General features: G+C 38.4%; 1 pseudogene; it reads left to right on the plus strand.

Annotated features, from left to right (window-relative positions):
* The first annotated feature begins 919 nt into the window (after positions 1-919).
* LOC108712321 lies at positions 920-22,819 on the plus strand (annotated as a pseudogene).
* Positions 22,820-24,010: the final 1,191 nt, after the last annotated feature.

The following is a 24,010-nucleotide window of genomic DNA, read 5'->3' on the forward strand; positions in this document are numbered from 1 at the left end:
TATTTGCACACTTGGTTATTAATTTTTACAACAAGGAGTATGTGGATAACAATTTCAGCAGTGGAGGAAGCAGTTCTCTCTTTTGGCAAAAACAGGAAGATCCTAACAGCAGCTTTTAAAATAGATAATGGTAGAAAGGTGGGAGGTTGGTTGGCAGAAGGTCATATATGACTTCATCCTATCCCCCCCCCTTAGTAGTTGCCTTAGAGAAAAGAGTTGGAACATGGCAAGATTGCAAAGCAACAGGAGTTTACATAGGCCACTAGCTGAACACAAAAATATGGTAGGGTTAATGATTGTTCATCTGGGGGTCATTAGTCTTAAGCTCCCCATAGACATGACGATTCTTCTTGCCGAACGACCGATTTTAGGGAAGCCCGACCAATCCTTCTAAATTATCGTGCAATTAGTGGGATTCGAACGATCGTACATCTTACGATTTTTCGCCCGACATCTGTCAGGAAATTGATCGGCCAGGTCAAAAAATCTTTGTCGGTCCCAGTGCAATCTATCTATGTTTGCAGGGCCAAGCAGGCAGCTCCTTTGTTTTCCTGGCAAATTGGTCTTTTTAGTTGATGGTAAATTCGTAGGATCGTACTATCGTTCTGAGAAGATCGCGGTCTCGCGATCAGGATCTGATCTTTTAAAAATCTCAACATCTATGGCCAGCTTATGTCATTAGTCACAGTTCATGGGCAAAAATTGATTGAGAGGAGCTGAAGCTAGCCTAGTGAGGCACAGTGGAGGTACAAATATGTGGAATTTCAGGTGACACCTTTAGGGTGAGGTCTTGATGGCTAGCACTTGAAAGTCTTAAAGAAGGCTTAGTTCAAATATTTATTTACCCTAATATGGGGTTAGAATTTGGAGGTATAAGAAAATAAATTAAGACTATAACACACCCCTAACTAGTAGTATAATGGAAGATGGATTCTCAGGCAGCCTGATACTGAGGTTTGACAAGTTGGTAACGTTTTGGCTGGTAAAGAAAAGAAAACAGTTTATGCTAAAATGTTGGTTCTTGCATAATAATATTATTTTAAATAAGAAAATAAACTCAAGAAGTCATCCAATCCAAGTAATGTCTGGTTGTTACTTTAGTATTTATTATGGTGTATTACAATTCTGCGCACCTTTCTGAAGCCTGTGGTGTTACGGTAAAAACAGGACGTTCCATCACTAACTAAAAGTTAAATTAGAAGTGAACCACCCCTTTAAATGGTTATCGAATAGAAGAAGATAAATGCCATATATCTATATTATATTCTAATTGTGTTATGTTTTTTGTAGAGGCAAGTAGCATGTTAGCTTTCACTATGCCCACTTTAATATGCCTGCATAATTTGCTTTAAATTTGAAGGGATACTGATTGACATACCTAAATATAATGTCCTTGTCATCCCCAGGACCTGGCTACCCCTCCCTTTACCAGAGATGGAGGGTAGATCCCTAGCCTCTTGTTGCTTTATTTGCCAAGGGACTGCTGAATACAGCTGTGGTTGGAAGTCTGGGCAATTGTGTTGCCAAAAGACTCTTCTAATGAGAAAAAATGTGCCCTACCCAAGCTAATGGATAAGCCAGTTTGTGCCAATGCTTAACTGCATTAATCAAACAAACTATGTCTTATATAAATAGTATACAAATGGCACAGTTATGTCCTTACTCTATAACTGTGTTACAGTATATAGCAGGGGTCCCCAACCTTTTTTTACCCGTGAGCCACATTCAAATGTAAAAAGATTTGGGGAGCAAAACAAGCACGAAAAAGTCCCTTGGGGTGGCAAATAAGGGCTGTGATTAGGGTTGCCATCTGGCCAGTAAAAATGATGGTTGATCCGAATGTTATTAATAGGGAAAAATGATAAATATATAGGAAAGCCGGGATTTTTTTTCTGGAAAAGGTGGCAACCCTAGCTGTGATTGGCTATTTGGTAGCCCCTATGTGGACTGGCAGCCTACAGGAGGCTGCATTTGGCACTATACTTAGTTTATATGCAATTAACACTTGCCTCCAAGCCTGGAATTCAAAAATAAGCCCCTGCTTTGAGGCCACTGGGAGCAACATCCAAGGGGTTGGAGAGCAACATGTTGCTCATGGGCTACTGGTTGGGGATCAGTGGTATATAGTATGTTCCTGCACAAATGTTGAACTGACAGATGATTTTAAATTAGATAAATGGATTCTGTGGACAAGAATACTAATACAGTTTAATACTGTGCATCATCGTACCATATGACAGCCAGACATCATTATTATTAATCAAAAAACATGTTGCAGTTGCAGCAATATACAAAAGCTTTGCAGTTCAATTAAGAAGAAATCTTTTTTTTGCTAATAGGCAAGTATAAGTTGAAGTAACTTTTCCGCCAGTATTTGTGCATCAGAGTGCGCTCATGCGATGCTGAAAACATATCAAAAGCCATGTTTCTCCTATTTCAAGTGTCAAGGCCATTCTACTATATGCAGTTGCCACAAGTAAAATCAAAGAAACTGTTTGTGGGATGCCAAGTGCACTATCCTTTGTGAATGAAACCTTTTCTACTTGTTTTGATGTTCTTTACTTTTATTCAGCAGATTCCCAAAATATAAAAAGGGTGAATGCCAGCTTTGTGCTCCTTAGAGCTCCAAGGCTCTTAACTTTACTGGGATTTTATACTTTAAATTAAGTGTTTGGTGCTTAGTTGTCTCTTATCTTGCATTGGTGAGAAGGACCTTGACAAGCAGTGAATATATATATATATATATATATATATATATATATATATATATATATATATATATATATATATATATATATATTGTGGGGGTTCACTCGCTGGTAGGCTGCAAAAGAGGCAACTTCACACACCAGGATCGGTTTAAGGGCTTCCTGCCCGCGTTTATTTTCCAGCGCCTGCAGAAATTTCCCCTCGCAGGGGGAAGGTAACCGAAACACAGCAGTTCAACAGAAAATCCAACCTTCTGGTTAACACAAAATAAATGCTTTTCTTTCTCTTCTGAAGCTGAGAACACCAGCAGTTTGTCTCACACACATTCAGCACTGCTGCTCAGCGTCAGGTGTACTAAATAGGCCTAGGGCCTCTTGAAAACCTGGCCTACGGATTTGGGAATCCGCGGCCCAACATACATTCCATCAATCACTTTTCCCCAGGAAAAGTGGTATGGTGACCTTTTTGTCACCATACCACATATCCCCCCCTCTGCTCAAGCCCGTAGGGCTAAGCACAGTATACCACCAATGCATGTACCCTGGAGAGAGCATCTGCATTACCTTGCATCTTTCCAGGTCTATTTTCTACTGAGAACTTGAAATTTTGAAGGGACAAGAACCATCTGGTGACCCTGGCGTTCTTTTCCCTATTTTGGGCCATCCATTTAACTGGGGCATGGTCAGTGACAAGTTTGAACTGCCTCCCTAACAGATAGTATCTCAAGCTCTCCAGTGCCCACTTGATGGCCAGGCACTCTCTCTCTACAATGGCATACCTGCGTTCAGCGGGGGTTAGCTTCCTGCTTAGGTATGCTACTGGGTGTTCTTCCCCATTCACTACTTGTGACAGAACAGCCCCTAACCCAACTTCAGAAGCATCAGTCTGTACAAGAAACTCTTTCTTGAAGTCAGGAGCTATCAGCACAGGGTATCTGCACAGGGATGCCTTCAAGTTTAGAAAGGCTTCCTCTGCCTCTGGGGTCCATGTAACTGTTCCAGCTTTACTCCCTTTTGTGAGGTCAGTAAGCGGGGCTGCTAGGGTGGCAACATTGGGGACAAACCTCCTGTAATATCCCACTATTCCAAAAAAGGCCCTCACTTGCTTCTTGGATTTGGGCCGGGGCCACTCCTGAATTCCCTCAATTTTAGACACCTGTGGCTTGACTACCCCTCTTCCAATAACATACCCCAAATAGCGGGCCTCTTCTAACCCCATTGCACACTTTTTGGGATTTGCTGTCAGACCCGCCTTCCAGATAGAGTCAAGGACCGCTTGTACCCGGGGCAAATGACTTTCCCAGTCTGGGCTAAAGATAGCCACATCGTCCAGGTAAGCTGAAGCATATCCTCGATGCGGTTTTAGAATGCGGTCCATCATTCTCTGGAACGTTGCTGGGGCCCCATGTAAGCCAAACGGTAAGCGTTTATATTGCCATTGCCCCTCAGGAGTGGAAAACGCAGTCTTCTCTTTGGCCCCTTCAGTGAGGGGTACCTGCCAGTACCCCTTGGTAAGATCTAGGGTGGTAATGTAGCAGGCCTGCCCTAGCCTTTCTATCAATTCGTCAACCCGGGGCATTGGATATGCATCAGATTTGCTGACCTCATTTAACTTTCTGAAGTCATTGCAAAATCGGATGCTACCATCCGGTTTTGGGACAAGGACAATGGGGCTGGACCATTCACTATGGGACTCCTCAATTACACCCAGCTCCAACATCCTTCTAATCTCCTCTGTCACTGCCTGGCGTCGTGCCTCGGGTATCCTATAAGGTTTAACATTGACTTTAACCCCAGGTCCAGTTATAATGTCATGTTTAATAATATCAGTAAGCCCAGGCTGGTCTGAGAATATTTGTCTATTCCGGATCAGAAACTATTTCATCTCCTGCTTCTGACTGTTAGTGAGGGTCTCAGCCACTTTTACCTCAGGCACCTGTAGGATCTTTACCTCTACAACTGCAGGACAAGCGGACAGCGATTCCCTATCCTTCCAGGGCTTAATTAAGTTAACATGGTAGAGCTGCTCTTTTTTCTGCTTGTCTGGTTGGGACACCTTATAATTAACGTCCCCTACGCGTTCTATAATCTCGTAGGGGCCTTGCCATTTGGCCAGGAACTTACTTTCCACCGTAGGAACCAGGACTAACACCCTGTCCCCAGGATGGAAAGTTCGGACACGAGCCGATCTATTATATATGCGGCTTTGAGCTTGCTGGGCCTGAAGCATATGTTCTCTCACAAGGGGCATTACCTTTGCAAGACGGTCCTGCATGTCTGCAACATGCTCTACCACACTTCTGTGTGGGGTGGCTTCAGACTCCCATGTCTCCTTTGCCACGTCCAACAGCCCTCGTGGGTGGCGGCCATACAACAACTCAAAGGGTGAAAACCCTGTAGAGGCCTGTGGGACTTCTCTAATGGCAAACATGATATATGGAAGTAAACAATCCCAGTTCCTCCCATCTTTATCCACCACTTTTTTTAACATCCCCTTAAGGGTCTTGTTGAACCTTTCCACCAACCCGTCAGTTTGGGGATGATAGACAGATGTGCGTAACTGTTTTATTTGGAGAAACCTGCACAATTCCTTCATCACCCTAAACATGAAGGGAGTCCCCTGATCTGTAAGGATCTCTTTTGGAATTCCTGTGCGGGTGAACATGTGGAACAGCTCTCGAGCTATGGTCTTTGAAGAGGTGTTCCTTAAGGGGACAGCCTCTGGATACCAAGTGGCGTAGTCCATGACTACCAAAATATACTGATGCCCCCTAGCAGATTTTATTAGTGGCCCTACCAAGTCCATGGCAATACGATCAAATGGAATTTCGATTACATGTAAGGGAACTAATGGGCTGCGAAAATGAGGCATTGGGGCTGATTTCTGACACTCTGGGCTTGATTCACAATAGTTCTTTACATCTGCATGTACCCCCGGCCAAAAGAACCGCTGTAGCATTCGGTCTTTGGTTTTCTCATAAGCTAGGTGGCCACCTAGTGGATGAGAATGGTCCAGATTGAGAACTGTTCTCCTATATGGCTGCGGGACCACTAGCTGTTCCACAATCTCTCCTCGAACCTTATCCACATGGTAAAGCAAGTCATTTTGTACAGCAAGGTGGGGAAATACACAATCTACCCCAGGATTTTCGGGGTTCCCATTTTTAACCTTGACATTTTCCCAAGCTTTAGTGAGTGTCGGGTCCCTTAGCTGGGCAGTTCCGAAGTTATCCCGGGAGACCTCTAGCTCAGGCATGCTAGGTTCCTCAATGGTCTCCACAGTTACCTCAGATTCACCAGCTAATACAGCTAAGGGAAACAACTCACTATCTTCCAACCCAGCCTCGGTACCACTTACAATAACACCTGACATGGGTGGTTCTGTTTTCTCTCCCCCAGACACTCTATTGTCCTTAACGGTTTCTATAGAAGTATCCAGTTCAATAGGGTGGGGTCACACCACCACTAGTAGTGGTGCAACGATCATTGCCCATTGCTCCCTCGACCAGGCTTGCTGCTCCGCCGCTCCATCATATCTGCTCAGAGCATATAAAATGATGTGCTCAGTGGGGGGCACTCTTGCTTTATATATGTTGACAGGCGGCAGTCCTATCAAAGACCAAAGAAATTAACTAGATGGAAATACTATGACAGCAGATTAAGGTAATAGGACATACTGTAAAGGGGCAAAGTTTATGGGGGGGTTTGTGGATGCACACCTAAGGCCAATTTCAAAAAGTATAATTTCAAAAAGTATAAAGCCCTGTCTAAGTAATTCAAGTAAATATGCCAGTGCATGTAATTTTGAAACAGGGTTTTTTTGTTACAAAGTTATGATCATAATATTGATAAGCCACCATACCACGTCAAGGTAAAACCCCACATGGTGGTCCCTAACTTATTTATCTTTAATCATAGTAAACAAGGTACATTACCTCTCTGTAGTAACAATTCTTTGTGTAAACATCTCCTGTGCCTTGGTTTCAACTCTGTGCTAGATCCTCCCCCGCCAACTGCTGAGCGGCTTTTAAGAGGGAGAGACTGCCTTAACCAACGCCCATTTTAGAAAAGTAGAAGTCAGGTGTTGTAATTAAAATCAAGGTAGAGTGATATGTGCAGTTGCACAATAGTGTGTATACATGTGTAAGTGAAATGTGAAGGTATGTATGGTAGTGGTAAAGGAAAGTGTATGTGTATTTGGGAGTATATGTGTAAGAAAGCATAGAATAAAAGAATGTAAAGAAGAAATAACTTATTATGTCTCTTATTTATTTCTTCTTTACATTCTTTTATTCTATGCTTTCTTACACATATACTCCCAAATACACATACACTTTCCTTTACCACTACCATACATACCTTCAAAAAATGAATGCTCTAAGTAAGTTTGCAACATAATATAATTATTATAGTGCTTGTTTAGAAATCTATTTATTTTAAAAAAAAGTATAAACTCTGTAATGCATGTATACTACATTTTAAATGGATAAAAATATTCAAAATGAAGTTAATATAGCAATTATTAAAGTTTTTACAAGCATTAAAGCTTCTGAAAAACACAGAACTGCATGTACGGGAGATAATGTAACAAAGATCCTCACAGTGTAGTGGGGCATAATTGCTGTAGAAGCCTCCTGGATGCGGGCTGCTGCAGATTTTATCTGCCCATTATCTGAGCAGTATACAGGTTTCTGATGAGTATGCTTTCAGCAAGTTTTCTCAAGGGCTCCTCAGTGCTTCGTATTTGGATAGAGCAGAGCACGTTACCAGACTGATATTTAGCTGCACTAAGGCATAAACCAAGCTACAAAGAACACATCTTTCCTTTAAATCCATCCAGCCATGCGCCTCTTTAACTAAAATTAAGCTAAAGTGCACCATTCAACAAACATTATGTATTACGCTTGAAGTGGATGCAAAAATACAATTTTCCAAAAGCAAATTTCTTCCATAACACTACACTCCGTGCTCTGAGTACAATAAATGCAGCCTACACACAGAACTAAGATAATAATAAACTCTTCTTAATAAGTAAGTCACCTTATCATACTATTCTATATTCATGTAAACTGACCGACTGAACTCCATCAGTTCCATTACAGTCACTTGCTAGTACAGCTATGGGATCCATTATCTGGAAACCCGTTATCCAGAAGTTCCAAATTACAAAAAGGCCACCTCCCATAGACTCCATTATAATCAAATAATCCAAATCTTTAAAAATGATTTCCTTTTTCTCTGTAATAATAAAACAGAACCTTGTACTTGATCCATACCCTAGCTCCCAATCATTCTGGATAACAGGTTGGCTGTAAGGCTGTATCAAGATCACTCTCACCATACCAGATTTTACTTTTGTTATTTACAGGCCCAGCTTATTGCAGGGGGCTTGGGCCCGTCATTTCTTTGGCAAAGCAGCAAATTACTAAAACAACATGCATGGAGAATTTGTGAGCGTTTGGATTAATGACGAGGAAACACTGATTATCAGCAAGTAGGTGTATATCCACTTTATTATATCATGAAATCTTGTTAAATTCTGAGCGATATATATATATATATATATATATATATATATATAGATATATAGATATATAGATATATAGATATATACAGTATATATATATATATATATATATATATATAAATATATACAGTATATTTGTTGTTTATTATGTGTCTGAAATGTTAATTATTTGAAATGAGAGTCAAGGTAATGATTAGCACAGTAACAATATACAGATATACACAAATATATACGCCAAAGATAGATACAAGATACACTTATACTCCCAAAGGGTCTACCCAATGATCAAATTAGCCTGTGACCAACCATGCTGCGGGCCAAAACAAGTACAGGGAATCTATACAAGTCTGCAGTGATCGCCAAACTGGGCTGTTCTGATCTACCAGTTCCAGGGCATCCAGGTGAGCCAGTGTATGCCTTAGCTTTAAACAAAGGAGCCATTTTGAACTGACAAAGCATTAGCCATAAAATCCTTTGTAGAAAATAGTGATCAGTTATATACACACAAAAAACAGGGCTTCCCAACCTTTTTTACCCGTGAGCCACATTTAAATGTAAAAAGAGTTGGGGAGCAACACAAGCATGAAAAGAGTTCCTGGGGTGCCAAATAAGAGCTATGATTGATTATTTGGTAGCTCCTATGTGGACTGGCAGCCTACAGGAGGCTCTATTTTGCAGTACACATGGTTTTCTGCTACCACAACTTGCCTCCAAGCCAGGAATTAAAAAAGAAGTACCTGCTTTGAGGCGACTAGGAGCAACATCCAATGATTGGTGTGTAACATGCTGCTCTGGAATCAGTGGTTGGGCATCACTGCTGTAGAACTTCTCTGTCTTCCTTCAACATCAGATCTACTGTTTTCCTCTATACCAATGTGTCTTCAATTCTACTTTTTTAACCATTGTTGTTCCCATATAATGAGTTATCCTTTCCACCTTTCCATCTTCCTTTAGCCCAGTGGAACAGTCCTTAAGAAACCCTCATCTAATCTTTGACCGGTTTTAGAGAATTAACCCTGGGTAGATGAGTAGATAAAAGCAGTGCCGGGCCAGGACAGCCGGCCGTCCGAGGCTGTCTGGCCACGTCCTGCTGTCCCCACCCACGTGTGCGGGCAAACGAGTGCGGGCAGTCTTGGTACTGAGGTAAGACTCTCTGTACTAGGCGTAGGCGACAGGGCAGGTGCGTGCCTGCCACCCCCCAAACTTTTCGCCCCTGACACGTGCCTCTTTTGCCTACCCCTAGTTCCGGCCCTGGATGAAAGTATAAAAAGCACATTACAGTATATTGTCTAACACATATTTTATTTTTAATGTACTGTAATGAATTGTGAACCACTGATATACTGTGCATCAAGGGTGCCCAACCAAGTGTGCTCCCAGCATATTACTTGATTAACTGGCCAGGTCATTAGCACTTCCATTGTACTTAAACATATTATAATTTAGCCTTAGGAGTGCACCCACAACCCCCCTTTTTTGTACTGCCATCTTCCTTGCACTGATAACTACTAACTGACTTCCCTTTCTGCAAATTTTAATTTTAATACTCCTCTGCACTGAAGGTGAAACGCGATAAAGATAATACCAATGGCATTCATGCTGCAAAGAACAAAATACACTACTAAATTATCATGTTCCACATCATTTGATACCATTGACTGTATCTTTATATAACCTTCACTTGATGCTAGAGATCATCTAAAACAAAATAAATCGAAGACACAATCTTCTCTCTCAAACCTCATTTCTTCCTTATATCGACATTACAATCAAAAACATTAACTTTAGCTCTCTCAGGCAGACTGGCAGCCACACTGACCTTGTCCACAATCATTTCAGTTATTTTCCGCTACAGGTGGAACAAAGATAACGATTCATTTTAGCAGGAAAAATGTCATGATTGTGTGCATCAAATAGATAATTTAAAGTTTGTCCCATCAGTGGAAGCACACAGATATGTTTATTCTTCAACTGCTAAAGCACTTAGGTTTCTCTAGACTTGAGTGCTAAAATCTTCAATTCTCCACCCATTGCTCAGTGCAACTGCATATCTCATCTCAGCCTCTCCGAAATTATTTTTCCTCTACATTCAGCTGGCACAAAACCATTTTGTTTCAAATGTCTACATTGCTATGTTGCTCTCAGCATTTCTAATTCTAATACTTATGTCCAGATTTGGATAACCATCTATTTATCATGTTCCTCTCAAGAGCTGACTAGCTGAACCCATATTTTGCAGCCACACAGGAACTGACTTTTTACAATATTCTGTCCTTTAAGTTCTAGCTATGTACAATAATACAATTGTTAAAATACTCAAATTTCGTATTTTTGTTAATGATACCCAGCAAAACAAAGGAAAATAAAAGTTTATAGTGTTTACTTACAGGTATGGCATCTCTTGGTATCTTTGGGACTTGGGGTATTCCAGATAATGTTTTCTTTTTTGTAATTTGGGTCACCATATCTTAGATCTACTAAGCATGTTAAACATAATATGAACTCATGCAGCTTAGTTAGAATCTCGTACAAAATATTATTACAGAGACATGTTTGATTGCACAATTTAGCAAAACAGGAGCAAATTAGCATTGGTTTTGATAAACCCTGGTCAAATTGCAGCAGCAGTTTTCTTTTTGGCTGTGTGTGTGTGTGAAAAAAATGGTCTTTAATGTGCAGTTTTAAAACTAGAAGCACAGAAACATTCAAAATGATGTGCATACCACAATTTGTGGACCTTTAAATCTCTTTCTCCAGACAAGGGTTAATTTCAGGGCTCCTGTGCATTGGTGGGCTCTATACTTTGCTCCTTGTGTACAAGAAGCATTTAGATGCACATGTAACTAGTGAATTGTAAATTAGCACATGAAGTTTAGTGTATGATTTGTGCCAACGATAGTTAATCAGTTACGGCATCAAAAATGAACATTGTTCACACCTTGTAGCAAAGTACATCAGTGCAGTAGCCAGCAGCCATTTGGATTTTCTAATATGGTATTATTCGTACAGTTCCTGGAAATCATTTCATTCTTCTGTCTGGGTCGTGCCTAAACAAAAATATATGATAGATGCCTTTAAGACACTGCTGTGTGTGCTTCTCTGCTGGTGACAGCAGCCTTGATGGGGAAGACGAGGAAGAGAATGAGAAATAAATAAGTAAATGGAACAGCTTCCAAAATCTGTTATTCCTTGTAATTTACACAGACTCTCCAACTGTGAATTAGTAATTATAAGCAACATTCTGATGACACTTGTGAATGAAAAGCAGATAGAACTTTGTTTGTACAGCTGCATTGCAGAACTAAAATAGCAATGTGACATAAGCTTCCCTACTCCCCGGTGCTTTCAAAATAAAATGCTAATATCATAAATGCAGTGCAGCAGCTCCCTCTGTAGGAATCACCCAGAATAGAGAGGCTAGACAACTACAGCATTAGCTCTTACAGGTGTAAGCACAAACCACAGATCACTGTCTTAGAGAGACTGTTATTAAAATAAAAAGGCAAATACATATATGGGATCCGTTATCCAGATACCAGTTATCCAGAAAGCTTTGAATTACAAAATTGTCATCTCCCAGATAATTCTAAATTAAAAAACAATTTCCATTTCCACTGTAATAATAAAACAGTATCTTGTACTTGATCCCAACTAAGATATAATTAGTCCTTATTGGAAGCAAAACAATCCTATTTGGTTTAACCCGTGCTTAAATGATATACGGAAACACCCCTTATATGGAGAACCCCAGGTCTAAATCATTCTGTATAACAGGTCCCATATTACACTGAACAAAAAGTGCAGGTTATCAAGTGGTTCTACTTCTGTTTTTATTTTAAAACCTTTTCCTGACTCCCCCACCATAAATGCTATATTCTATAGGTCTTCCTCTCCTGTGCCAGAGAGCCCTAACATACAGTAGGCTTCCTGAGTACAAAGCTTTATATACATGAGTGCTCACTCAAAAATACTGGGCAGATTTATTAAAACTTTCTCTGTCAAGAAACTTTCTCAGTTGTTTTTTTTCAATTGATCTACAAACAGGAAGAATACCAGTTCTCATGTTCCTTCATAATGTTCTAAATTCTTAAATGTATTATTTCCGATGTTTTTCATAAGAAATTTGCTGACTACTTGCACAAGTTACCCATAGGGTTTCACTGGAAGCATGCACTAACATGAATCACGAGGAAGTCCCCAGGCCAAAATGTTTTTTTACTGTGTCCAGCCCCTGTGCCATTGGTTTGAGCTTTTCTATTCATCTCCCAGCAGCTGCTGAGTTGTTCGTGAGCACTAAGAATTTCTATTTTGGAAATACAAGCAAACAATACAAGCAATTTCACTAGATTTCTTATACACAAACAAGGTGGCACTCCAGTAAATAAAAGCAGTAATTTATTGTAGCAGGCTGCTGTTTGTGTATAAGAAGTGTCGCTACGGTTGGGATGCCGGTGGCTGAGCGCCTGGAAGGATTGTGGCACAAAATATATGTAACAGTTGTGAGGGGGGACGTAAGGTGGAAATTGGGCTTGGAACAGGGTTTTTACTCAACTTTAGCCGTAAGAATATACCTTTCACAAAATATATTCAGTAAGTTCAGTAAAATAACTTTGGGTCCATAATAAATTATAATGTCAGCTACTTCTCCATAAAGGACAGTGACTTATTGGGCATTCTTAGAAAAGGTGCAAGAAATCAGCCCCTGCTACCCGGCATCTTCTGCCATTATCAGAGGGTTTTGGTCAATCTTAGCAAGTATCCTTAGCCTTTAAGTTAGCCCTGCAGTTTCTGGTCATCATAAAAAACATACTGCATTATTACAGTTGTATTTATCCTTAAGGAAAGCAAATAGAACAGATGCATTATCAGATAGAATTTTGTTTTGATGCCCTTTTTGCAGAGAACTAACATCAGGCTCAGTCTAACTTGTAGAACAATAAAGTAACCCAGAAAGTGCTAGTATGACTACAATGACAATAGATGAGGCAAATACTGCTAGCACTCACGACAAGTTCATCCTTCTGCTGAAGGGAGATAACAACCACTCAGGGGTGACTAAGGTATTTTACTAGCCTGGCTAGTAAAAATCCTACTTGATTCCAGTGCCACCTTAGATATGATCATAAAACATTCTTTAATTCATGTAATTGTATTCAGATTTAACTTTGAAATCATGGCTTAGTGAAATGGTTGTGAATAAGCAGAAATCTTGATAATAACAAGTTGATTGAAGCTTAGTTTGGGGATTGGGCAGATTTTGAAATGTCATCTGCCAGTGCAACATGTCAGCCAGTGCAACATGTCAGCCAGTACATGGTGTAGCCGCAGAAGAGGAAGTTAATAGGAGCCACAGCTTATCCTCACTCCCTGGTGCTTTGAATGTTGGTCTGTTTGTGCATATAATCAGAATCATAGAAAAGTTGCCACAGTCTCCAGCTGTACTGCCAGCAAACCAATTGGTCAGAAAGCATGCCAGTTGGTAATGGTCACCTTTAGACTCACAGCCTGTGTTCTCTACATGTAATCCCAGATCGTCAGTAACATTTCACATCATGAAGCACAGCCATTATGTTTCACGCTTTGGAAGCAAGCTAGGCCAACAGTGCACGGGCATAAATGAAGATGGCATCATATTCAATAGCAACCCATCTCTATGGAAGGTCATCCGACCATTCTTGATCAGAGGTACAGTATTTTATGTAGTACTCTAAGGTCCACCTACAAAAAACTAGGTCCAGTTCAATAACATAGATGCTGAATTACACCAATGCACCTGCCTAACAAATCAGTAATTAGATGTGAGCAATTTGCTACAAATTAGAAAATAAAAGCAAAGATCTTACTGGTTACTATGGATAATGAGCTCCACTGATGCCCGATATCCAGAAAGCTCCAAATATCGGAATGGCTGTCTCCCATAGACTCCATTTTATCCAAATAATCCAAATTTTTAAAAATTATTTCCTTTTTCTCTGTAATAATAGAACAGTAGCTTGTACTTTATCCCAACTAAGATATAATTAACCCTTATTGGAAGCAAAACCAGCCTATTTGGTTTATTGAAAGTTTAAATGAATTCCTAGTAGACTTAAGGCATGAAGACCCAAATTACGGAAAGATCCATTATCCGGAAAAACCCAGGTCCCGAGCATTCTGGATAACAGGTCCCATACCTGTACTAAGAAAAATACATAATTCTGAAGTTGTAATTTTTCAGATTTTTGGGTATTCTGTTCGCAGTGATGTTTTTAGATAAGCATTAGCAAGTGTTACTGGGAGATGGTGGGAATGATGTGAGTTATAATTTTATGTTTCAAATATCTTTCACACAGCCAGACTATATAGGAGCAATACATAAATATATGAAATAATGATACAGCTTAATACAAAGAAATATGTATATATTATTATAATACACAAAAGCCATGAATATCTTGTAAATTATACCCTTATATACGCTGAGTTCTGATGTGATCAGTTATAAACAGTGAGTTCTGATGTCATTTCTGTCACATGACTCACTGAAATTTGTGTATAATAATAAATAAAGTACCCCCAGTTGTAAAATATGAGGATATTAGAAGTTATCTCGGAGTTCCATGACCTGTATAAAAAACATGTATATGGTCATGAAACTCCTCGGTAACTTATAATATCCTTATAATTTACAAGAGGGGGTACTTTATTCACTATATTATTGAATTTGGTAAAAAAAAATGCAACTTATAGATAAAAGTACTTGTTTAAACAGATAATGAAACACATGGATTATCAAATCAAATAATGTGTTTAATTCATAGAGACTGCAATACAGGCAACCATGAAACTTATTGACATAGAAGAAATTGCACAGAGGGGGCAGCTCCTCTGGGAAATGAGTAGTTCTGTTATGATGGGTCTACAAGGCATGTGATAATAGTTCTTTGTGCTCTTGGGGATGTGAGCAAGTTCAGGGCTGGGTGGGCTGAAATACTGAGGTTATTGTTACTAACACAATGCAAAGTATTAATTAGTGTCTAACATAGAAATAAAGGTTTAGATTAAAGCTGTGCTTCAGGTTTATTTGATTATTTTGTGATATTTCCACTATAGGTTGCCACGAGCAATGAAATAATTAGCATAAACTATTGTTTAAATACCAGCTACAGCTGTCTCATCCTATGCTCAAGAATGAATGCATTCAAGAAAAGACTCTTGTTTTAATTTCACATGATGTAATTATTTTAAAATAAAATAAAATACAGATTCATGAACCAGGTTTCTTACAGCAACTCCTGCTTGCATGAAGCCTATTAATATGTCAGTGGAACACAGTGCTCCATTGGACCCTACTGTCTATTTAAGGGCCAACACATGGTGTAGGGTGTAATAGCTGACAATAACAAAATCAACTGTTTTGCTTTCACTGGCCTTTCAGTTATGTCCCCATAGCTATTAAGCAGCCATTTGATAATTATTAACCTACTTTATGTTATAACACAGCAAAGACTGGCCCTTTAATTATCTTTCTGCTAAATGTCTACTGGATTTAGAGAGCAACAACTTACTCCATGGCTGAACAAGTCCAAATACCTTTGCATTTTAATGGAATTTGTCACAATAATGTTTGTAGGGGAGAAAGAACATTATCTACAAGTCACAAAAGTTTGTAATTTTTTACCATTGTTCCTCTTTTTCATATCTTCAAGTCACAATTTGTGACAAAAGCACATACTTTTTTTCCGTATTTGTATTTCCGTCAGATGATTATATCCATGTAAATAGTAACTGATACAGTGGACACATCTCTACAGACAATACAAGAGATACTCTGTAGAACTAGAATCACAACTAAAAGTGTCTATTTTAGAAGCAACATAACCCTATAATGAGCCATTTCCTCTCTTTGCATCTTTCAGCTTTGTCCTGTCCAGGACTCATGCAAACAACAGAAATTTGTATAAGATCTACAAAGCACTGCCTGGATAACCTGGGTATTGTTACAAATGAACTGGGAAATGTAAATGTCCTTAAAACTTATTATGTTAGATACATCAAACAATCTCTTCCTAAGGATACCTTTCCGATGATAAGACATCATTTTCTTTTCACTTAGATGTATGAGTAATTCCTGCATTTATGTGGGGTTTTATGTCTTGTGTATTTGGTTAAAAATAAAAAAAAATCATTATGTATGCCTGAAGAAGAGGCCTCTCTCTAGTAAACGTAGAGGTGTTCAACTTTATGTGACTTCTCCTTTTTTTGGAGATGGACCAAGGTCTACTACTACTTGCCCCTTTCCTAATTTCAGTACATCCCTGTAAGGTGTATGGTACAGGGATTAATTCTCTATTTATCGGGTATCTCCAGAAGCCCCCTGCATAGGCTGACCTCCAATTCAACCTTGCTGTGCTTGACTGTGAAGGATGAGTAGCTTCCCAAGACAAGCACAGTTCATGTTTATAACCAAATGTCCATTGTCCAGTTTTATGGGATTATTTTGGCAAAGCTGTATTGATCAAATGCTCTCAGTAATACACGTTAAGAATGATAACAATAATATCTTGTTTTATAACATCTAAATTCGATAGAATTCTTTCTATATATATATATGGATTTTAGGAACAATCTTGTTGTAAGTGTGTTACCTGTGCTTGGTGTCATCCTTTAAAACATAAAGTTTTTTTTCTATTTAGAAAATGAAATTCTTTAAGATTAAGATCCAAAAATACTTTGACGCCTGGCGGGCTCTGCATCTGAAACCAGACATCTTCTTTAAAATTTCCTGGCTGTACAAGAAATATTAAAAAGCTGCGTAAGTACTAAAGCTTTCCCCACTCAGCACTCAGCAAGCTATTTGTAATTATTCCTTAATTGGTTCCACCAATCTCACATGTTACTGCCGTATCCTATAGAAATGATCTGAAGGAGGCTATTGAAATTCCCATTGAACAAAAAAGACTCTAAAGTTCTGAAAAGCTGGATGAGAATATTATGCATCAGAACTCACATTTGCCCAGGAACATTATATGTGAGAATATAATTTCTCTGATTTATGAACATAGGGGTGTCATTGCACCAGAGAAGAGTAACTAGTGATTTGATTCATTGTTTAACATATAGTATTCCTTCACTCGAGCTAAGTAAATGTGCCCCTACATGTAGAATATATCAAATATTTTCTACTAAAACCTATATCTATATACCTCCACCTGAAAAAGTAGATTTTTGTGATAAGCCTATATACTAAAACAGAAATACTTTCGCTGGCAGCACTCCTTGGCCCAGATTGGTCATTATTTCCTCACCCTTAATCAGTAATGTTACTGCTGCTTATAAAATGCATCAATTTGTACTGATTCGCCAAGGAAAATGAGCTATTTGTGTCATTACTTGCAAAATATTTCTTTGTAATGTTAATCCTCTGTCTTGACTGATTGAGTAATTAGAATAAGTTCTTCCAGGAGGAGAAGAGAAATATTGCGCAGCAAATTATTCCCAGTTTTGGGCTGAACTGGAGAAGAATCAGTGTATGTATTGTTATAAGTGTAGCGAAGCTTCATTGACCAGAGACAAGTTTAGACAGAGAAATTTACTTAAAGGTTTATGTACAGTACATCTTCCATAACCTTTCCACTTGCAGTGTCACAGAAAGTAAATAATATATATGCAGCCTCACACCAGGATGGGGGAAATAATGTAATTTTTGCTCTCTGCTTTTTCCTTGTTCAGAAACAATATTTTCCTTGTTAAGACACATTATTATGGGATAAGATTGCAATGTAACAAAAACAGGTGCAAATCAAACGACATCTCATGATGCACCCAAATCCATAACCAAATCAATAAATAAATATTCATTTGAGTGGCTTGGATAATTTTTTGGACAAACATAATATCAAAGGCTATTGTGATACTAAACTCTATAGTTAGTATAGGTATGGGTATATAGAATTTAATTAAAAGTAGGGGGGGTGTGTGTATGGATGCTGGGTTTTCATTTGGAGGGGTTGAACTTGATGGACTTTGTCTTTTTTCAACCTAATTTAACGAAGTAACTATTTAACTATTTTTCACTCGCCACATTGAGAGATGGACATTATGTACAGAGCTGAGCTATGCATCTTGTCTTGAGATGAAATATTGTGCAAGGTGCAGCGTATTCTTCATTGTGGATCTGAAGCATGAATACATGATCCATCTACTGTATATATGTATATATAGATCTATAAAAATATTATATAAGTATGAACTGAATTGTGTTTGTGTGCCAAAACTATTAAGTTTTTAGTGGGCAGATTAGCCATGTGCCTTCTTAATGCAGCCATTACTACTAATACTACTGATCAGTGGGTTCTATTTAATTGACTGTTTAAAAGCCTTTGAAGCAGACCTGTCATTAGATCTCTTTGCTCTTTTACAAGAAAAAAAGATCCAAATGGATTTGCCTTCTATTTATGAAAGTACAGCAAATTGTTGTGCATATGAGATAGCTCTCTATAGATAGGATCTACTGAGGCGGTTTCTGGGACCAATAAAAGATGAAGGGAGGGGTAGTGCAAGCTAGCAGTGGTTTGTATTTGTGACCAACAAATTTCCATCTATAATCTATTGAGAACACCTCTTCCAAAGCAAGCATAATGTTGCGCCCGATATATGAAAATATTTCAGGTGAATAATATTTGTGAACTCCAGGGGTGATCCAGGATCAGCTGCCACCTGAGGCAGTAGCCCGATGCCACCCCCCTCCCACTCCAAGCTTAAAACACCAGCATTGGATTGGGTCAAAGGGGGCCGAGTCGCTAGTACATTGAACACAATAGCCCTCTCTGCACTAGTGGAGCTGAATTTTTAGGTTAAAAACTTTAATTAACAAGACTTGTCTTTTTGCCGCCCCTTGTAACTGGGCTCAATGCCACCTGAAGCCAAGTTCTCACGTTGCCTCTTGGCAGGACTGGTCCTTGCAAACTTTTTAAGCTATGGATTGAGTTTTTCCTAACGGTGGAGAATAAATGCTTAGAATAATTTCTTTCTGTTTATTAAAATGTATTTGATCTGTATTTATTTTATAGAATCATTGAGATCTAACAGCTGATAATGTCAATCAGTGTTTTCTGGAAATGCTGATCGCTGCTCCCGATACCAGGTCAGTATCTCTCTTCTTATTGTTAGTTTTGATTGCGCAACACCTAAAGACAGAAGAAGAAATAGTGAATATTGTGGCCTCCATATTGTCCAAAGTGACATCAGTGCAATGTGCACTCAATGTTTAAAGAACTGACAACTTGTAAGAATATTAGTACATCCAACACTGTAGTGCAGGATAAAAAAAGATAATAAACCGCACCAAGTTGTGCATGTTCGCCGTGCCTGCACTTAGTACAAGAAAGGAGGAGATTGAATAATTGAGTACAAGTCCAGTCTTTTTACTTTAATGCCATTGTTTCCAAGCCTGTTAATTATGTAATGTTTTTAGGCAGTTATATATCTTCCCTCCCTACAAGTCAGCTTCAGATAATTCAAGTCTAGTCCCTTGAAGTTATTGTAAGCAAGAACCTTTAGAAAGTGTTCATTTCTTCTTTACATATCACATCTTTAGTGGACCATTTAATGCATTTTTTATTCAACAACTCTGTCATTTCAATGTGACTTTTATCTATTGACATCTTTATATTGCCTGAAAGAAACAAACGTGTGCATCAAATCAGCATCAAATTTTAAATAGCAGTGTTGTCCTTGTTTTTATTCACTGCCCAGGGACAGGAGGAGCAACGTTCCTAGTTTGCATGACCGAGGGCACATTTGCTGGGCTTGTTTATAGGAGACGTTGGCTTTTAAGAATGAATTGCATGATCCTATAACACACTGCATTATAAATTAAAATATTTAAATAGACTCAGGCATATAGTGCTTGGAAAAAAAACATATTTTCCACTGCTAAACTGAAAAACTGAAAGTATCATAGATGCCAAATTTTTCATTTTAAAGAATTTCCCCATCACAAAAATTAGATTGTAACCCATTGATTTTTTTACATACTTCAATGCCTATTTGCATGTTTCATATTTCTCCTCTTACTTTCGTAAGGCTTTCAAATTCTTTCAAAGGCACATAGAAGACATGGGAAAGCAATGTAGTTGGCTCAGGTATGGAGTCATCTAGTTCCAGGATCTAGAGGTGAGCTAGTAGAACTAGTGTGGGAAGGCAACTGTCAAAACGTCCATTAGTAAAATGGACACAATAGTTATAGCCATAGTGGAATACTACAGACCTAATCCTCAAATACTACCATTCTACTTGTCTAAAGCTTTACACAAGTTTATTGATTTGATAACACACATTTGTAACACCTTGCAAAAGTAAACAGCAACTTAAAAAAGGTTATGCCACTGCAATAACAATGAAGTGCAGCACGTTTAATGCTTGTATGGCAAGGTTCAAGGTTTGTTCAGCGCTGTATGTGCAGTGATCTCTCTACAGTAAGATGACTGATGTAATGTGGCTAGTGGGCATCTCCCTGGAGAATTGTCTTCTACATTTAATTGATTGGCCCACCAAAGTGGAAAGCTGATTAGAGTTTTCTGTAGGGCATATATCCATTTTAATGAGGTATCATTATAGTTTAGCCACACTCCTTAGAAAACAATGTTCTAAAACTCCCTTACATGGTTTATTGGGTCCTGCTTCTTTAAAATTCCCCTTAGCAATTTCTAATGCCTTTACAAATAGAGGATGCTTCTAGCAACATTCCTATCTCAAAACAATAACAATTGAGATCCAGTCTTATGTAAATCTTTTCCAACCCCTAACTCTGTCTGTCTTTTATTTTACTACTATCTGCCTGGGCTCTCCCTTTTCCCTCTTGCTTGGTATGTACCCTACAATGCCATATCCTCTGATATGCAGCTACATCTTTTTCCCAAATTTCTCCTAAAATCTATAGGTTCAATGCATTTAAAGGAAAACTATTCCCCTCAAACAAAGCATAAAACAACTCATATGTAAAACCCTGCTTCATGTAAATAAACCATTTTCATAATAATATACTTTTTTAGTAGTATGTGCCATTGGGTAATCATAAATAGAAAACTGCCAGGCCGCCCCCTGGGATCATAGGATTCACAGTGCACACTGTGACTTGTTAGGTCACATGAGCCAATTAAAAGAGTTCTGTCTTTTGCTTCCACACTTCTTCCTGTTACAGTTACCCTTGGCGTAAGTTACAGTACCATAGTATAATTCTGGGCAAATAAATGGATTTACTCACAAGGGAAGAATAGATGCATGAAAACTACCATATACCATGTGAACTGGAACCTAACCAGATTTAGAAATGTAATTATACACTCTAGAGCAAAATATAGTTTAAACAGGCATACAAGATGTACCCAAACAATACCTTTAAGATATCAAGTAGCCAACTGTAGTTTTGTAAATGTGTAGTATTCCTGAATTGATATTGAACCTTTTAGCAGTATATGGAAAGAAAACAGGGTTAAAATACATATGGAAAATCACTACCTATTTTAAAATGTTTTCTGTAATTAAGATGATGCCTTATTAGACATTTGTAAAAGGCAGCATTATCCTTTCATCTACTAATAGAGGCTCTAACTGCTGCAGATTGCCATTGATTGCTATAGCATTAAAACAATTGCTTTAATCCACACACTGATGTTATGCATTTAACATTTGTTTTTTAGTAGTCAAAGTTACATGTACACAAAACACATTTATTTCTGATTAGGTGACCGAGATGTAGAGAGTAATGACATTCCAAATCTTAAAGTTCTGGAGAACTTTATTTATATTATTTATTTAGAGCATGTGGTAGACCTGGTTATGCGCAAGGCTCTGGAGGATGAGATCATTGATGGTTACTATGTGAAGAAAGGCACTAACATCATTTTAAACTTGGGGCGCATGCACAGAATTGAATACTTTCCAAAACCCAATGAGTTCCCCTTGGAAAATTTTGAAAAAATGGTAAGTGCAAAAGCTTGTTGGTAGAAATGTGTATTAGAGGGTAGCAAATATTTTCCTAATCACATTTTTTATGAATAGCAGTTTGTGGCATAATCAATAATGAAATGAATTAATGAAATACTATTTATAAAGCAGTGTAGTGAAACTACACCAAACTTGCTAGATTCTAGTCAAGAAAGTGTAGCATGTTATTTATTTAGATGGCACTTTTCCTTAATATTTTGTGAAATTAATAACTGGTATTACAGTTTGACGGTGCAAAGCAAACATCCTTGTTTGATGACACATTTTGATAAGTACAGCAATCAACGTGATCCTTTCTTTATCCATCTAGCATTTTTTTCCCTCTTTTACAAATGGTGTTCTTAAAGGTGCCATATCAATACTTTTAGCGCTTGGCTCTTTTGGTCCACGTGCATGTGCCAGAAAGTACATAGCCATGGTGATGATGAAAGTCGTTCTGGTTACTCTTCTCCAGAGGTACAATGTGCAGACATTGAGAGGAAAATGTCTGGAGAATATTCAAAATAACAACGATTTGTCCATGCACCCTGATGAAACCCAGCCTTCCCTAGAGATGATTTTCATTCCTAAAAACACAGCAAAGGCCAAACTGTAACAAATAATATAATCTCATATGTCAGCTCTGGAAATTACAAATGTTATTAGCATAGAGTTGGTGACAGTGTTGGGGGCAAATTTACTAAAGGGTAAAGTGGCTATTGCTAGCGAAAATTCGCCAGTGTGACGTCATTTCGTTACTTCGCTGATTTACTAACAAGTTCTGACGTAAATTTGCTAGCGAAGTGGACCTACTCTAGCGCTAGGGATTGCTTCAAAAAAAGTTGACATTTTTTTCTAAGTCCCAAAAAACGCTGGCGTCTTTTACTTTTTTAAGGGTGATAGGCTAATACAAGATTGTAAATTTTTTGGGGGGTACCCTCCTTCCCCCCTACATTTACTAGCATATGGCACCTAAACTATACAGTGGGCACATGTGTAGGGCAAAATAACAACTCTATTTTATTTTATGAAGCTTTCCCAGGCTTGTGTAGTGTAATGTATTTGCTGCTACATATACGTCCATTGTACTTTAACTTCCCGCCGTATGCAAATTAGGCACCGCTAGCGTAACTTTGGCTTGACGAATTTCACAACCTCCCAGAGTGCAACTTCGGATTTTAGTGAATTAGCAGCGCCCTTGTGAAACTTTGCTTGGCGAAGTGCGGCGAATCCAACACTGGCGCAACTTCGAAGGTAAGTAAATTTGCCCCTTTGTCTGTGTTAAACTTTGATTTAACCGCTGCTGTTGTATGCTCTTTGTATTTATCAGTCACTAAGAAATAGTGCAGCAATCATTAATGTCAAAGTTGTCAGTCTTTCTGCTGTAAATTCTGGGCTTTGAGATTCAGAAGCTTTAAAGGATGAGTAAAACCAATAAATTAAGTCCTAAAGGCTTTTCAAAATAATTCACATTCAAGTAGTTTCTAAAAGGCATGATGTCTATATATGAAAATACTTGTGGTTTTCTGGTAAGGCTTTTGGGAGCAGTTTGTTCATATATATTATCCAAGGCTCCATAAAACACAGTAGAGTAGGCAAAGTGTTATTTAGAGCATGGCAGAGTTGATAGCAAACACAGGACAATAAAACAGGACTTTACCTAAAAAAATGTAATTGTGAAGAATAGATGGAATAAAGTAAGTGGAGTAAAACTAATAATTTAGTTATTTTTATTGTTCTTGGAAAATACTATAACTTGGGTTGACCCCAAATCATGCCATTTTAATCTAGTCCTCACTTTCTTTTC

Source organism: Xenopus laevis, chromosome 3S (genome assembly GCF_017654675.1).
Source record: "Xenopus laevis strain J_2021 chromosome 3S, Xenopus_laevis_v10.1, whole genome shotgun sequence".
In the NCBI taxonomy this organism is placed as follows: domain Eukaryota; kingdom Metazoa; phylum Chordata; class Amphibia; order Anura; family Pipidae; genus Xenopus; species Xenopus laevis.